Below are 15,739 nucleotides of genomic sequence, written 5' to 3'. Positions count from 1 at the left end.
ATTTATATATAGTCACATTCACCCTCAGGGTCTAGATCTTTAATTATAATAATCAAAATTCTCATTCCCATGAATGAAATATAATTGTGTCTTAAGCATATCAAATTATGATAGCTACTACAGAAGCAAATTGAGACATACATATGATTTATTGCTTCCACATTCACTTCATGGAGTGGAGCATATTCAATGGGATAGGTTTCATGATTGTTAACTAAGTACATATTATTTTGCTTAGCCACCATTATATCGTCAATATGGTGTATTGAGATTCAAACTCAATGTCTTATCCATATTAAGGCGTCTTAGGCTATAAATTGATGGATTTTGAACCCAACATCTTATAATCATGATGCATCTAACCCTAACCCGATGTCTTACCCTCTTGGTATGGTGAGACTTGAATCCACCAACTTACCCTCAACCAATAATATAATAGGCCAAAGTGTAATGAAATTCACTATCGAACCTTACAATTTTATGCAAGTGAATTTAGTTTCTATAAAACAAGAGATATAACTAATATAAATTTCAAATATTGTATGATTGATGATGTATAATATTAACAGAGAATGAATTTATATGATTATAATAAACAACTAAAGAGCAAGAAATCTAGAGTGTATTTTATTTTTCAAATCTTGCCACTTAAATGTTATTTCCCAAATCAGTCATCAATTGCTAGCATTAGTCATGAATTAGATGAGTGGTGTTATTCTTGAAAAATGATACTTACCTGAATCATGATATTAGCTTCATGAAGGCTGCTATACAAGAGTCTGAATAGGAGCACACATAGTATATTCCTGCCAAGCAAATAAATTATCATGCTTGCGAATGAAGAACAATTGCTTATCTTAGAGATGGTGATTAGATACTCGTGCTGATAACGTGAGAGGAAACTTCTTTATTTCTCAATGAGAATGAGGAATAAATGAGAAAGGTGAGTTAAAATGAAGAGAACCCTCTATTTATAGGGAAATTCCTCCTAATTTCTCTTCAAAATATAAGCATTCCATCTATTGATACATACTCACTAAATCTTGATAGCTATCCACTGTATCTTGATAAACATTCACTATAATGTAAATACATTTGTAACAGAAAAGAAAAAAGAAAAAAAATAAAGCTGAAAGATGAATAAGTATGGCGTTGTTTAGAAATATTTGAGATATAAAAAGGCAAATAGGTAATTGTTAATATATAAAAAAGAAGGAAGACTAGTTTTATAGGACTTTTGTTATGAGAGACAAAAAAAATAAAATCATCCAAGAATCATTTATATAGTTTACTCCTATTTTTCGACAACGATTCCGACTTAAGTTGAAGATTTGAAAGGGCAGCAAGTACAGATGGAAAATAAGCCCATAAAAACATAACCCCCACAACTTGCCCATTTATTGGGTTTGATCTATTTTGACCTATCCATCTAAAAATTAGTTGGATATGTAGTCCAAAATCCAAACTCATCTATGAGGAACACTATTTTTTCCATATGATATGTTGTAATATAGTCATAATATAGAGGAAAGCAAATTTTTTTAGGAACTTAAAAAACTGTAGATAACAAACAAAGAAATAAGTCCATAAAAATTGCATGGGATTTAGACGGGTCATCAACCAACCAATTTCAGTTCAAGAAATTTTGGGAAGATCAATGATCCATTGTTCATTTATTAGCTTAATTCATTTTGATTCGTTTAAATTCAGTTCAATCGCTCATTTGACACCTCCATTTGAAAGTGTGTTGAAAAATTTCTGCTCCTTGTATTGGATGTCAATCACTGCTTACTGGCATAACATCAGTACACGAGGTTGTTTATTTGTATTTAAGGTCATTTTTCTAAAGGAGTCCACCCTGAAATGTTATCTGAAAGAAGTGGCATAAATTATGGAAGTTTAACAATTCTTCTGTATTTAGCAACACTGGCACAATGCCATCTATGTCTGTCAAAGGAGCCACCTATATTTGTTTTTTTCGATTCCGAAAACTCTAACTTGAGATTACTGGTTAAAGGTGAAGAGATTTAATACATTATACGATATAATTTGGTGGTGATGTTTGATTTTAAGGTATTTAGAGCGACATTTTGCATGAATATTTTCCCCAAAAGCAGATTCATATTTCATAGGGTATATTGGCATGGAGGAAAATATTTTTCAAAAAGTATTATTTCATTTTCATCGGTATAAAAAACAAGTTTCATAACTAACATTCCAAGTTAATTGTCTTCTCCTCCACCCACTCGATGCCCCCCAACCTCACGTGTCCCCCCACCCCCACCCCCAAATGACCCCTCATCATCCTAATCCTTTTGTAATAATAACATTTTCATTCATGCTAAACACACCCCATAATCTTATAAGTTAAATGTGTGTAAATTGTGACATTGAAATTGACACTCACTACGCTATGCGATTGCATCTACTGTTGAAGTGTATAGTGGCCTTTTTTTTTATGCTCCAGATTTTCCGTGTAAAACAACTTCTATTTTGTTTACTAGTATCATAATTCATATATAGTGATAAAAATATGAGTTGCTACTTATTTTATATTTCTTTTTTGTTTCCCATCCGGTGTGATAAGAGACGAAACTACGAAATTGGAAACGACACGAAAACAAAGAGAACACATTAAATATGAAATCACAAAAATAAGAAAACAAGAAAATGAAACGATAAAGTAAAAGATATAGATTGACATAAACCGATAACGAGAGGAAAAGATAACGAGAGGAAAACCAAGGGTATACCAAACCCTAGACCTTCCTATCAATCATTTACAACACCAATCTCTTACGAGGACATAACGAAAAAGGATTCCGAGCACCAACGTTTCTCACGACTCAAGAAACTCCCAACAAGTTTCTACAAAACACTCTCAAGTGTCAACTCAATTCATCATTCATCAACTATCTAAAAATGAAAGAAAACTAGATATTTATAGCCATGAGCTATTTATTACACAATGGGCCCAAAAGTGACCCTAAAAGCTATTGGGCCCAAAAGTGACCCAAAGCCCAAAGTGACGGAATGGACGCCCATACTCTCTCGAAACCCAAGCTATCATCCAAATGCGGTTTCGCCCATTCCTTTCATAAAGGATATCACCAAATATAGCTTTTTTCCAAGATATCCTCCATTCACGTATTTGATCTCCTAAAACGACCAAGTCTTGGATCTGTAGATGTGATCCTTGAAGCATCGATCTCAAAGGAATGAAACCCATTTATCTTGTATCATCCTCCCTTTCTTGAAGAGGATTCATCCTCGAATCCAATTCCTTTATCAACTTGTCGTTGCACCTTTCAAGTTTGGAATCCTTTGGTAAGATTTTCGGTATGCTTTTAAGCTTTTTTTCATATGGCATTCTCCTTGCACCCTCCTTTGATATTGTTTGTTCATGAACCTGCATAAATGAAGGGGTGATGCTAGGTAAAATGCTAGCATCATGGTTAGCAAGTAACAAAGGATCCTTGTTAGAATTGTCTTTTTCACTTTGGGAAGGCTCATTGCTTAATTGGAGTTAGATTGGTTGTACAACAATTTGTGGATCTTGTGTTGCATTTGGTTGGTTTGAGGGAGTTTGGACATGGGGTCAAGTATTAGGAGAGAAAGTACTTGAATATTCCCCAATGTTTATCAACCTACCATCTATCCTTCCCATTCCATAATCAATGTTCGACAACTCCTCATTCATGCCTTTCATTTCCCTCTCCCCTTTTAAGTGTGACCATTTTTTTGCCCAATCCTTCATATCTTGCCGCAAACCCATGATGGCTTTCATTATTGCCTCTTTTGAGATAGTTTGAAACTCAACTCCCGAGGTCATGGTAACGGGCAACTCAATTAAGAAATAAGAACTTGAATTCAAGAATTAAAACAAGAAAGGAACAAATTAAAACGATAAAACAAACAAGACATATAATTGAAAAAGGATTGAATTCAAGAGTTAAACTAAGAAAATAAAATATAAAAGAAGGAAAAGACACAAGAATTTAAGACACAATGAAGAACAAATCAAGAACTAATTGAACAACCAAGTAGGTTACAGTTTAGTTGTTAATTAGTATCAAGAATCAAAGACATGGAAAGAGGGATTAAGAGATGGAATTGATGAGTTTGGAACCTGATTTAGAGGAGTTTTGAAGTTGATAATGTGTTCAAAAGGCGTGGAGGTGCGTTAGACATGTACTTGGGTAGCCTAGGCGCTCAATGGGAGTGATCTGCGTTGGGGAACATGCTTCAGCAGATGGGGCGCAGGTCAGGCGCACCCTGGACGCAGCTGGAGGCTTGCTTACTGCCTTGGCTTGCGTTTGAGGTGCAGCGCAGGTTAGGCGCACCTGGTCTGTTCCACAGCTCACAATGTATCGTTTTGAACCTCAAGTGGTCCCACTTTTGTCCTCACTTTTGAATATTCTTTAGGATCTTCAAAAGGGGCTTGTACACACACTTTTGTACACCTTTTTCTTCACTTTTGAGGATCAAACAACACCCTTTGGTATGAATTCAACATGAAGATTTGAATCTTCCTCAAGAACACCAAAAAAACTTCAAAACTCTTCATCTCTTAAATCGTTATTCGAAATGCGATGAAATTTTGAACCAAGGCTATTTTCAACCTACTAAACAAATTCCAAGCATCATTTTGTTCAAATTCTCAACCAAAAATTTCAGATTTTAACTCCACCTTCAACCTTCAAACTTGTGCTTCTCAACAATGACAGACCCTCCGACTCACCTCCGATTGAGCTCAAATTCAAGGTTTAGACTCTAATGGTGTTAGGGAACAAGAATCTAATACCAAAATACAAGAAAAACAATAAAATCAAAAACTCAAAATTTGACCTAAAGACAAAAATGTGAATAGTACTTTTTTGGTTTTTTTTTTTTTTTTTATTTTTTGACTCTTTTTTTTGTTGATTTTCGAGATAGCAAAACTCAAGACTAGAATCATGAGAATGATTCTAAGCTCGGCTCTGATACCAAATGATACGAGACGAAACTACAAAATTGAAAACGACACGAAAACAAAGGAAACACATTAAATACGAAATCACAAAAACAAAAAAAATAAGAAAATAAAATGATAAAGTAAAAAATAGATATATTGACATAAACCGATAACGAGAGGACAACCAAGGGTATATCAAACCCTAGATCTTCCTATCAATCATCGACAACACCAACCTCTTATGAGGACACAACGGAAAAGAATTTTCAAGCACCCACGTTTCTCACGAATCAAGAAACTTCCAACAAGTTTCTACAAAATACTCTCAAGTGTCAACTCAATTCATTATTCATCAACTATCTAAAAATAAAAGAAAACTAGCTATTTATAGCCATGGGCTATTTATTACAGAATGGGCCCAAAAGTGACCCTAAAAGCTATTGGGACCAAAAGTGACCCAAAGCCCAAAACAATGAAATGGACGCTCATACTCTCTCGAAGCCCAAGCTATCATCCAAATGCGGTTTCACCCATTACTTTCATGGAGGATCTTTTCAAGTTATCCCCCATTCACGTATCTGATCTCCTAAAACGACCAAGTCTTGGATCCGTAGATGTGATCCTTGAAGCATCGATCCCATAGGAGTGGAGCCCAATGATCCTGTATCACAGTATTCGGTGCCCGCATTGGAGCCCCGACTAATTCGGATCGAGCGTTGCAGGATTCATTAAGGTGATAGCACTCCCAACAGAGTTTTCTACATACCTAGGATCGAACCCTCGACCTTTGGTTAAGGGTGGAGCAGCCCCATCCACTGCACCACAACCCATGTTGGTACTTATTTTATATATTTAACTTGTATATAACTGAAGGTTTTGTGGTGACTACGAAGGTCATTTTCGTAATTTCAATGGTGGGCATTTCCATAATTCTGAATTCATTATGTCTAGCCACTAGGGGTGTACCTAGGTGGGGTTGGTTCGGTTTTTATTTTAAAAAAAATAAACCAATCATGTTGGTTTATTAAAACTATAAACCAAATCAAACCAACATAAAATTAGTTTTTTCGGTTTAGGTTTTAGTCGATTTTTTTTTTGAGTTTTTCAATTTTTCAGTTTTTTTAATTTTTTTTTATAATCTTTAGTTTTTATAATTATATTGTGATTGAAGATTAGATCAAATATGTTTTCACTCATGTGCTAATGAAAAACCATAATTATGAAAAAATGAGGAGTGGAAAATTCTCTTGAAACTAAAAAGTGAGATGAAGAGTGAAAAGTTTAGGTTTTAAGTTTATATTGGCTTTTCGATCATTTAATTAGCAATTAATAGAAAATATTACAACTTAAAGGCTCAAATTTAAATATATATCTACATCTACTTTCAAATTATTGAAAATTACTAAAACTAGTTGAAAAAATATTTAAAAAGTAGATTATAATTAATATTTTATATATAAAAAAGTTTGAATATTATATATATATATATGTATTATGTTAGTTTGATTCGAATTCAATTTGATTTTTTTTTTATTAACATCAAATTAAACTAAGAATAATTTTATTTTCTAACGCCAAATTTAATTTTCCATTTAACTTAGGATTTGATCTATACATCCTGCTAGCGACTTCCTCATGGTAGCACTTTCAGCCATACATTAAACCTTTTAACTTTCCCAATTTCACTTTTACTTTCTAATTTTACTTCTTCCTCTGAAAATATCTCCACACGAAAAACAGAAGCTCCACAATCTATTCGCAGTTTGTAAAAAAGGTATTAACCAGTGTGCTCTTAATCTTCCAACTGCTCTGTAATTGTAGAAAATTTTCTGTGAGTTTTGAAAAAACGAAATAACCAGTCCGCTGAATTCGTTTTTCCTTTTTCCAAGTTTAAATATGCATGTATCTGGGTTCTAAGATGAGTTCAGTTGTTATTTTTTGGAACTTGTATGTATTTCCATTGTCGATTGTTATTATGTGCATGTATGCGTCTTGTAAGTTAACAAGTACTAATATTTTCCCCTGAATTTGGCCATAATTTTTCCTTTGTTGCCTTGATTTTAGTATTTTTCTGATAAAAGAAAAGCAAAACCCAAATTGTTCTTTTTCTCTGTTCAATTATTTCAATGAATTTAATGTTGATTATTTGCTGACTTATATGATATATCATAATGTTTTCTTCACGAGCTAGCTTTGGGGTTTTAGTTAGGAACAATGTTTATTCTCTTATCAAACGTTAAGTCACTGTTGTTGGACTTTTGTCGTCTTATTTCAGCTATCAGTTTGTACCGTCGTGGTTGTTGTTCTTATATGTGATCGACGATCTCGACTTTGATAAGTCCCACACTAATGTCTGGTTGGATGTGCTACCACATTATAAAGTTAAAATGGATGACTCTTATATACATAGGTTTTTCTTTTACTGCTTTCTTAAGAAACTACAGAGTTGACTCTATCATTAAGTTTGATCGCTTTGTTCGGCCATGTAAAAACTTAGATAAATTGGTCCATTATACTAGGCTCAAACATGATATTAATTAGTTTAGTCTTTCTGCTTTCTTAAGAGACTCCGGACTTTACTGCATCATTAATTCTAATCATTTTATTGAGCCATGTAGAAACTGCTTTCTTAAGAGACTGCAGACTGATATGCATATTGGCTATTAAAACATCTCAAATACACCCCTCCTTTTATAATGTGATGATACTAAATAAAGTATTACATCAGGTCCAGCACAAAATAAAAGATTCTATTGTAGTAAGGACAACGTTTCTATTGTAGTAAGAACAACGTTTGCAAATAACGTGTTCTTATGTACTGATCTACACATAAGTTGTGTGGAATCATTTCAAATACGCCTTCTGGTTACATTTTGCAATGTTTTTGAATCTAAGATCAGGTGCTAGAGTTTTGCTCGTGACCATATTCTGCTCTTGTGATAAGTAGCCTACTTCCTCCAGTTAATTCACTGTGTCTTATTTTTTTTGTTTCCTCTTGTGAATATGTTATGTTGTTACTGTAATTTTCTTGGTTCTTGCCTACATCTTGCTCAAGAGAATGAATTTGGACTCCTCTAATGTCTGTTCCAGGGATTGTTGTGGAATTCTTTAGATAAATGTTATTATTGCTTGTGATAATCTGCCTTCAAGTGCTGTGTGTTATTAATTGATTTCCCAAAATGCTTTTAATCTTAGCGTGTTGTGCCAGTCATGCAGAATTATAACATTTTGTGCTTAAGATCCTTTCATCTTGTGTGTAATGCGAAATTTTAATGATATACCTTACAACTTTGACCAAATGACATGTGTTAACATCGAAGCTTTGTACTTTGCAGTATGGTCAATAAAAAAGATTAGAAGTACGTATTTGTGAATGCATTAGGCTTGTCGTATTTCCATCTGTATTCAATGGGTAATGTGAACTCTGTGATAATTTTGCTTACTCTTACGATGAATCTTTCTGTTTAATCTTCGATTCAACTTTGTTCCTTTATAATACTTCTCGATTAAAAATGATAAAGAAGGGTTAAGAAAAAGATAAAATGACAAGAAAAGGAAACCTCCTCAACCCATGTGGAAACACAACTGAGTTACAAATGGTAGGGGATTTTAAAGTACCCTTGTCTGTCATCGGTTGTGTAAGTTTTTTAATGGAGCTTATAATGGTCCTGAACTATTCATTACCCAAAAAGTTATAATGGTTCTAATATTTTTGTTTAATCTTTTATTCAACTGTGTTCCTTTATAATACTTCTCGATTAAAAAGGATAAAGAAGGGTTAAGGAAAAGATAAAAATGACAAGAAAAGGAAACCTCATCAACCCATGTGGAAACACAACTGAATTACAAATGGTAGGGGATTTTAAAGTACCTTTGTATGTCATCAGCTGTGTAAGGTTTTTAATAAAGCTTATAATGGTCTTGAACTACTCATTACCCAAAAAGTATAATGATTCTGAACAAGTTTAAAGGTTCAGATGCTCAGGTTGCTTCATAAACTTTTCCTTAGAACTTGTCTTTCACTTTGTTAGACATCTTCCTCTCATGTAATTCTGACACTCCTCCAATTCAACCATTTTTATTTATGATACTCTTCTCTTGGAAGAATAAATCTAGATATATGATATTTCCATGTTTAGACACCAAAGGTTTATCCAATCTGACTTTGCTATGTTTTTATAACTGTAACTACACTTGAGTGCTTAGATATTGTCTTAATTCTTAATTAATGAAACTATCCTAAAACTGAACATACTTCTTCCTGCAAATAGAAGGCAATGAGACATCATCCTATATACTATTAGTTAGCTCATTCATACCCAACATAAACAAGTACAAGTTTAGGCAGATCCTTGATCTAAAGCAACAGTTACAGGAATCGCCTCTAAATTTCCTCCCTCTGTTGTCACATTTGTGAATAATCCCCACATATCCTACACTACACTTGTATGAATTCCTTTCTTTTCAAGAACCATCAATGACTTCTCTGCACTCTATCATATGTTTTCTCTAAGTTAATGAATACAATATGGAGATTCTTCCTCCTCTAATGGCTGTTCCAAGGGATTGTTGTAGAATTCTTTAGATAAATGTTATTGTTGGTTGTGATAATCTGCAAGTTATACCCAGATGATAATGTTTCACTTTTAGCCAAATCCTATGGAGTTGAGCACTCCTTCTATGCATTCTCTTCGTTGATGCTCTATTTTGTGGAATTTCATCACTTCTCTCGAGTGCTGTGTCTTATTAATTGGTTTCTCAGAATTTTTAATCTTAGCACGTTGTACCAGTCATGCAGAATTATAATATTTTGTGCTTAAGATCCGTTCATCTTGTGTGCAGCGTGAAATTTTACTGATATACCTTAGAAATTTGACCAAATGACATGTGTTGGCATCGAAGCTTTGTACTTTGCAATGTGGTTAATGGAAGTACACTGCACTGATTATTTAAGTGTTTTCTCTCTATCTTCTTTATGTATGATTTGTCTGAAAAGCTTTCTCACTCTTCCTACCATAACTATCATTTCCAGTAAGACGTTGAACATCTGCCTGAAATTTACAGAGTAATAGACATGGAAAGATGCAATTCATTTGTTAATAGAGGTACAGAAAGGATGGTTTATCATTCATTTTTCTTACATTTTCCTAGGTGTTTATAGGTCCGTGCTAATTTTCTTTTCTCTTTTCTTATGTTATCAACTTTTCATTATTCAGTAGCACTTCTGTTGCTATCTCTTATTGAATGTTAGGACCTATGGGCTGTGACATTTTACAGAGGGTTAATACGCATTATGGACTGTATGTTCTTGCAGTAAATAAACAATCTACATCATGAATAACTCATTTTCTAGAATAAGTAATTTGTCTCATGTTTTTACAAACCTATGAGTATGATTGGGATTCCTAAAAGCTTACATTAATGTATTGAGCCTGTCGAGGCATATGCATTTTCTTGATTATAAAAGAGTGATGAAATTAAGATTGCCTTTGTAACAGTATACTTCGAAGTGATGAAATTAAGATTGCCTTTGTAACAGTATACTTCGATGTTCATTCTCTGGGGGAGATACCCAACCTCGCAAATATGAATGTAGATAGAAAACCATAACCAAAAGGTTATATTCCAAATAATCAATTGATTTCTTCATACGAAAAGCATTAGTAGTGAGTATTTTAACTTGTACATACTGGTGCTTAAAAAAAGAACCTTTACTAATATTTGCCTCTTTTACCTTTAAAAAGCATATATCATAAGTAATTTAATGTCACTATCTTTTTTTGGAACCAATATACACTTGACTGGTGCTACTTGTTATTCCATGGACCATAGAAAATGAATCAACTATGAGAAAACTAGACAATAAAATAAAATTATCGACATCCCAAGTTAACTCACTTCTTTACTAATAGTTTTATTCGTGCATATCTTCTGAATATTAATGTAGCCAATAATTGTGGTTTTTTTTTTTTTTTTTGTTAATGGAAATGAGTATTTTGGTATGGGGTGATTATTGCAAGGATTATGTTTCAGGATATAGCAACTTTGCTTCTTGCTGCCCAGACGTTCAAGGACACTACTGATTTGTTTGTTGAGAAATATAAGGACAAGAACATCAGTGTCGTTGCAAGTCTTTTTTTTTTTCCAAATTTCTCCTTTTGGGGCTTTTGGTCTAAACTGTTCCATATACATTGCCTGGCACTATATTATCAGCATTATATGTATTAAACTAACTTCTGCAATTTTATGGCAGACACTGTCATTTCAAAAAACTCCTTGACTTTAGGTAACAATTAGTCGATTTTGAACTACTCATTGATTCTTATATTCTTGGAACTACCATCTTTTATCAAGTTAAAGCAGAAGCAAACATCTCATAGCATTATGCCAGTCTGTTCTCACTGCTGTCTTGAGGGAAATAGTGTTTCTACAATGAACCAACAACACTTTTTGTAACAACAAGTGCTCATATATAGCATTTTCACACGTAACAACGTAATCTTTATTCCACAAACTATCAAACATAACTGTTTTATGTAGTATTCACGTATTATGAAACAACAACAACAACAAACCCAGTGTATTCCCACTTTGTGGGGTCTGGGGGGGGTAAGATGTACGCAGTCCATACCTCTACCTCTGATGAAGTAGAAAGGCTGTTTCCGAAAGACCCCCGGCTCAAGTTACGAGATATCAAACAAACACATAGTACAGCACAGAAGCAGATGACATAACATAGATACTGCAGCCATAAGGAATATAAAACAGAGTAAAGCAGGAATGCAGGAATATAAAGCAGAGGAAAGCACACAGATTCGTAACAAACATAGAACACGGAACACGGAACAGAACATTGAATACGGAATCATACCAGGAATACACCCCCACCAATTACCTCCCTACATTAGCGACCCGAACAGGCCCTAATCCTCTGCCGTAATTCGCGTCTTCCAGACCTTCCTATCTAGCGTCTGCCGTAATATTTGTCATAATATTTTCGCCCGTACATGGCACGGGCCATCTAGTATTATAAAGAAACAAAGGTCCGGTCAACATGAAACGGTACGTTAATGGAAAAATCCATGCACATGATAAAACTCCAAGCTTACGACAAATCTCGAAAGCAATGCGGCGTTCAGCATAATAAATATGGTCTCAGGTATACCAAAGAGGGATTAAGTTTTTTTGGAGCTTTCAATCTTATTCGTATATCGTAAATTAAGATGTTATTAATTAGGTTAGAAATCAGTCCGTTCATTCCTTTTTGAAAAACGATCCGACTCACAAATAAGGATAAAGGAATTTTACCCTTAGGTGTATGTCTAGACAATGTTTGACTGAAATCGGAAAGAATATCATTTGAAGTTTGAAGCGGAATAGAATATTTAATTTTTAAAGTTAAGTACATGAGAGTTTTCACTCAGAAATACAACTCAATAATATATATGTTACAAGTAAGTATGGTTAAATTATAGAATTATATTCCCTGATGCTCTTTTCTTAAAATAAAAAAATAAATAAATGAATCGTCCGTAAACACGTGAAGCTTCGGTAGACTGCCTTTCAAAAATGAAACAGATCTCTTGACTTTTTTCAAAATAAAATGAAGAAAATAGCCTTCTGATTTATTGTTATTTGTTTGGGGGGTGGGGGGGGGGGGGGGGGGGGGGGGGTAAGTGCAAAGAACTCTTATATGTAAAATGATGATTTTTGTTTAACCATTGGAGTTGGTATGATGGTTCAGCGTCATATCCCCTTAAGTAAGAGGTCGGAGGTTCGATTCCCGTCTTTGGCGAATGGAGCAAACTCTGTGGCCAGTTTCCTACCGCTTAGTGTGCTAACAGAGGAACGGAGGATTAGTCTCACAGCTGCCAGCTGTGGGGATACCTTGGGAAAACAAAAAAAAATGATGATTTTTTATAAAAAACATATCTTTATTTTTTAAAGTAGCCTTAAAAAATAATTCTCCCCTTTAAATATGATCAAATCAATAGTTGTAGGTGTTAGAGTTGTGACTCGAATTTTGTTGATCCGACCCAGAAAGTTTGCAGTGCGACCTATGTTGGTGATTTTCAATAGGGTCTGTGGTGGTAGCCTTTATGTTTTTCGGCCTAGGACTTATTTGTATGCACGTATTATACAAGTGCAATTAGTGGGTCGATTTTGATTATTCAGAAAATACTCATTCTTAACATTGTACTCCTCTCCTTTCATTACAGTGAAACATCTTCTGCTTCTGCCCGTGATTTTTCCTTCAAGAATTTTTACGTAAATCTGTGTGTTCTTGTTTATTATTTTGCTTGTGGTTTGCTTTATTTCTGTCGATTCATAACAATAGGTTAGTGTGATAAAATTAGTTCATCAAAATAGGATCCGCCTTGGAGTGATCATTGACTCTCCCCCCTCCCCCCCCCCCCCCCCCCTCTACTTAGCTCAATCCGTCTTAGAGCTGATATCTAACTCAAATTAAATCTTATCAAATATTTTTAAAAATATTTTTTTTTTATTTGATATGTTATATACAAATTACAACCATTTTAGAAAAAAAAAATTAAAAGTCACTAAAAATTATAAAAGAATAAAATAAGAAATTAAAACATAGTAAGAAAGTATAGGTTGTGTTATTATTCCGTTTTTTTTTACTCATTTTAACAAATTAAATTTAATTTTGAGCACGATAATAACTTTATCCATTTACCACCCATATTCAATTCAACCATCTATTTGACATCCTCAGTTATATATTCTGCTTATCATGTAAAAGCAAAATTTTGAGGTCAAAGTATCGTTACGTATGACTCAACTTCACAAGGCAAGGATTTAGAAAACTCTTTTCTTGTCCATAATAAGGTGAAGAAGATATGTAATATCTAATTCGCAAGGCATAAGTTTAGAGTGCTTTTATCTTGTCCAGAAAAAATTTACTATAATATAATGCATATATAGCTATAGAATGTATTGTAGCTAAATATCTAAAGTTGCATGGCTAGACACTTTAGCCACAAATTTTTTTTCGTAGCAAGAAGTGCATAACTAAAAGTTAGCTACAGACTTTACATGGTCAGTGATTAAGGACAAATACTTATAGCTACAAAAAATATTGTATTATAACTGTAATGGTAAAAAAATCTTGCTATGAAATACATACTTATAGCAAATAATTTTATCCTTTTACCACGATAAATAAAATATATAGCAACTTTAATATTATAGCTATAATATGTTCTATTGTAGCAATAGACGTGATTTGTTTGCTATAAAAATTAAAAATTTGTTGCTATTTTATATTTTAGTCTTGCGATAAGAATACTTATATTTAGCTACGAACTGAAAAATCTATAGCTACAAAATAAAGTATTTGTCACAAATATTTTGTACATAGCTAAAAATTCATTCATCTTGCCACGAACATAAGTTGTAGCTACTTTTAGAATTTGCTATAGAAAGTAAAAGTATACCACCCTATTTATTACAATTATATATAGATTTAGCCATAACTATAAAATTTTATTATTACAAATTAAAGAATATTGTCATAAACCTTAATAATAACATAAATTTTTATAATGTAGCTGAAACATAAATAAATTCAACAAAATTCACTACTAAAATTAAAAAACTTTTACAAGCTTTTCAATAAGAAAAGTTATGTAATGTACCTACGAATTTATTTCAGAAATTCCAAAATAATTGTCAAAATCACATATAATTGCATTTTATAATTTTGAGAATAGTCATAATATACAATTATTTTGAGACACCATCTTGTTTGAGTCCAAAGATGCATAGTCTTCTCCCATCTCTCTTTTTGTGGTTTTCAACTGCACCTCAACTTGATTAACATCTGTTCTAATTTATCATTTTATGCTCTTATTTCAATAATATGTCTATCAATGATGATAAAGTATTTTAACAACAAGAAAATCAAGACAACCTAATTATATATGAAAGTGTGTGTATATAGAATTTCAAGGAGAAAAATTATATGTCTTAAGTAATTCTTTTACTACTAAAATTTGTAACAAATAAAAATAAAAATAAAAATGCAAAGCAATTGAAGAAGTAAACAGATCTATAGACTTTTTCTAATTTCATATAAGATCTGGAGATATAGATTTCAAATTTTAATACAATAAGAAAAACATATTTAGTGTAATTTCACCAGCAAAGATATCATATCTCAATATCAATTTTAAAATTTATGAGAACATACTATTACCTTTACTATCGTGCCCTATTTTGAACCGGTCGAAACAACATACAACGTGTGGTGGCCAGTCATGGTGACTCTCGGATTTTGAAAATTCATTTTTAGAGTCGCCGCCAAATTTTTTTAGGAAAATTAGAAAAATTTGTTTTAAGGCAAAACTCTGTTTTGGTCGATCAAAAACATTGAGATTCTGAGTAAGGGTTTAAATTACTCAAGGGAAAGGTGTTAGGCACCCCTCAGAACTTATCCGAAGATAATCCTTAAATTCAAATTAGAAAAATATTTGAAAAAATTATTGTTTCATTATTTGCAAAAATGATGGTAACTACACATATGTTTATCAAACTTAAAGAAAACACACAAGGTATGTAAGAATATTCTTATGATTTACAAAAAGTAACATAATTTATTATCGAAATACACATGCATATTAAAAAACATGAAATCGAAGCGTAAAAGTTAACATTAGTATTTTGTTATACTAAAAAGCTTAAAGTTTTATAATTTTACGAGAATATAAAGTTTTGTGATATAAAGATGAGTGTGTAAAGAAAATATTTATGAGATAAAAAGAG

At 32.8% G+C, this 15,739-nt stretch overlaps 1 long non-coding RNA gene across 1 annotated transcript; it reads left to right on the top strand.

The window, feature by feature from the left end:
• Nucleotides 1-6,570: 6,570 nt before the first annotated feature.
• LOC107863144 lies at nt 6,571-11,265 on the top strand. The gene is made up of 2 exons (XR_001672104.2): nt 6,571-6,728; nt 9,987-11,265. It is a non-coding gene; the product is annotated as an uncharacterized LOC107863144 (long non-coding RNA).
• Nucleotides 11,266-15,739: the final 4,474 nt, after the last annotated feature.

This window comes from Capsicum annuum, chromosome 3 (genome assembly GCF_002878395.1).
Source record: "Capsicum annuum cultivar UCD-10X-F1 chromosome 3, UCD10Xv1.1, whole genome shotgun sequence".
Taxonomy (NCBI): domain Eukaryota; kingdom Viridiplantae; phylum Streptophyta; class Magnoliopsida; order Solanales; family Solanaceae; genus Capsicum; species Capsicum annuum.
This window is presented reverse-complemented; position numbering and strand designations above follow the sequence as displayed.